The 2949-nt window shown below is 34.5% G+C and overlaps 1 long non-coding RNA gene across 1 annotated transcript; it reads right to left on the bottom strand.

Moving 5' to 3' along the window:
* Positions 1-801: 801 nt before the first annotated feature.
* Positions 802-2732, bottom strand: LOC145982206 (uncharacterized). The gene is made up of 2 exons (XR_014441031.1): positions 2343-2732; positions 802-848 (listed from the first exon to the last, which is right to left on the bottom strand). It is a non-coding gene; the product is annotated as an uncharacterized LOC145982206 (long non-coding RNA).
* Between the last annotated feature and the right edge of the window lie 217 nt (positions 2733-2949).

The raw sequence follows: 2949 nt of genomic DNA, 5'->3' as shown, positions 1-2949 counted from the left end.
ATCTTTGAAATTTGTAAGAATATTGGGGAAATGTTTACAAATATATGTAAAAAAAATGAAAAATAAATTTCTAAAATATATGTTTTTTTTTATTTTAGTACCTTATTTTTCTATTTTGTTACTAATTCAGATACATAGTAGGTACGGTATTTTCTAGAGTAGTGCTTGTATATTGGGAAAAAAAAGACTTAATATGCGAGAGCTGTGCTAGAAATTACCATGTGTGCCCCACTTCGTATTTGTGTTAGTAAATTATTATACGTTGAAAAATTGTGAGTATTCTAGAGAATATTTCTATTTAAAAAAGGTGGTGATAATAATAAATATAAGATAATGTTGATATTATTTTATTGTTCATTATTTCTACTAGATTAGATTGTCATAAATTTAACAGTAATCTGCTTGATACAAGTTTGGAAAAACATTTAATTGAGCAGAACAAAATTAACATCTTAAAAAACATATTGTTTATATATTTTTTTCTGTTTTACATGAGAAGAAAATAAGTTTATAGTATATTATATATTACACAGAATAATGATAATAATATATGTACACTGAGAAAAAATTATATATTTGACGAATCTCTGATCATTGTTCAGGACAAAAAAAAATGTCTTTTGTTCGATATCAAACTTTACATACACTCACACACGCACAGAAAATACACTCAGTTTATCTGATTACTGTAGAAAGGTGGGAAAGAGTATCTATGAATTGGTTGTAATGACGGAACACATGAAAAATTCGAAAGTCTGAAGATTTTTTCTGTTTTCTTCTTCCCAAGATGAACACACGTGCGTATTATTAACTACTGGTTTGCTATCCGATAGTCATTTTAGGTTCCTCTGAAAAATAAAATAAAAGATACAATTAAAATTGTTTTATCTAGAAAAAATACAATTAAAATTTTTATTTATTTTGGTGAAACAAAAAAAGGAGTGTATATATATATATATAAAATTATAACCAAAGATTTTTTACCTTGGGTTGCAAATTTGAAGTTCCAAGCTTGAACAATTGTAGTTTTCAATGTTTTTCACAATAGGTGAGACTTTTTTTCTAACATATGTGGCATTCCAAGAAGTATTATTTGTAAATTGGGATAGAAATTTGTTCAAAGACTTTCCATGTGTTCTGTGTGTGATGTAAAAAAGACAGTAATGCCCACATACGGTGCTGTTCAAACCTTGCAACCGGATTGGGTTGAACAAAAAAGATAGAGTATTGTTTTGCAGAAAATTACGTACTTGCGTTATTTGTGGTGGTACCCCAAAACTGTCAAAATATTCTCCTCTTCTTGAGGAGTCGATATAAATAGCAACACAATGGGTTCCAGGTTTATAGTCGGGGTCTGTGTTTACAATTATAGAATTTGATTTGATTTGATTTGATTTTAAAATTTTTGGGTGCGTCAGCACTAAGGCTATTTTGCACCCGTCACACTATACGGGGTCCAGCCCCTTATCGTTACTCGTTACAACTCTAACGTTGCTTAATTAAAATCATAAAAGATTAAAATGTTCTGACTGTTGTTAAAAGCCGAGGCTGCAAAGAACACTCAGCACAAATAAGGACAAAACACAGGACAACACAAACAAAATTATACTGGCCATGGGGCCAGTCGCCAGAGCCTCGTTAGTCTTTAGTCCAGGGTGCACTACGTGGAAGTGAGGTTGACTTTTGGGCGCCTACGTGGAAGGTACCCCTTACACCCCTACAATTATAGAAGCCGGCGTGGTTACATTATAAGGGAGTCTATTTGAAGGGTATACACCAATGTGCCTCTGATTAGGGAGTTGTCGAAGAAACGACAGTAGTTGAATTGTGTCCATATTTCCAACGTGCAAGCACGTAAGCGTTTGAGAGTGAGCAGGCGAATGTAGATTTGATGTGTGCCTGGTGAAAACAGCGAGGTCCAGTTATATTTTTCAAGAGTAAGTTTATGGAAGGGCAATTGTGGTAGTTGAGATCTTCAACTTGCCTGTTGAGCAGAAATGTTAAAAATCGGGTTCTCTCTGAACCTTTACAAAATAAGGTTTGGTAAGGTGCTAGAGCATGTTGCATTAGACGCTGTAAGGAGGAAAAAGGAACTGCTCCATCAGACCAGGATAGCCCGTGATGGTTTCTCTGTAGCCATTTAACAGTTTGTAGATTTTTATAGGAGAGATTTTGTATAGGATATGGGGGTTGAAGGAACCAATGAACTGATTGACTACCATCACCACTATATATAGCTATTTCCTTTGGTATAAATGTTTTGTCTACATTAAAACCCTGCAAATCGACTACTACAAAACCCATCTTTTATTCAACTGAAATAGAATGAACAATGGACTCACCTTTTGTACTATTAGTTTGTGTAGTCGGTGATGACGTTGCGATCCTTGTCCACCTCGAGTAGATTCTGGAACTCTCCGTACACCACACTGTTGACTGTCTCTGCCAATGGTGTATTGAAATGGATTTCCATCCGGACGGTCCCATGTCGTAAAAGGTTCCAATGTGTTGAAGTGTGAGCTGAGAGATCAGGAGTTAAATCGAATGCAAATAGAGTATATCCATTCCCGTAGTCTTCTCTGGAGATTCCATTCCCATCGTTCTGATATTGTATCCCGGTACTGTCATATAATGTCTGATAGGCACAGAGAGATAGATTGTTTTGAAAATCAGGTTGTAACGGTGTAGACGGTATTTGTTTTCCATCCATATACAGACATAGAAAATTGATATTGAAATGTTTAAAATTGAATGGGTTTTTAGTATAATCTCCATTGAAAGCAGTATTAGTTACAAAACCGATGATTATACGTTTTGGAAGCTGTCCGAGAAATAAGTTGTCGACGTTTTGTTCAAAATTCCTCTTGGAAAAGTTACCACCTTCATATGCACACGGTTGATTGGGTACTTTGCAGTTGCTTTTTGTAACATGATGGAATGTGCGATTTT

The sequence above is a fragment of the Lepisma saccharinum genome (genome assembly GCF_977018435.1).
Source record: "Lepisma saccharinum chromosome 12 unlocalized genomic scaffold, izLepSacc3.1 SUPER_12_unloc_1, whole genome shotgun sequence".
NCBI lineage: Eukaryota > Metazoa > Arthropoda > Insecta > Zygentoma > Lepismatidae > Lepisma > Lepisma saccharinum.
The sequence above is the reverse complement of the archived record's forward strand: the minus strand, read 5'-3'. Positions and strand labels throughout refer to the sequence as shown.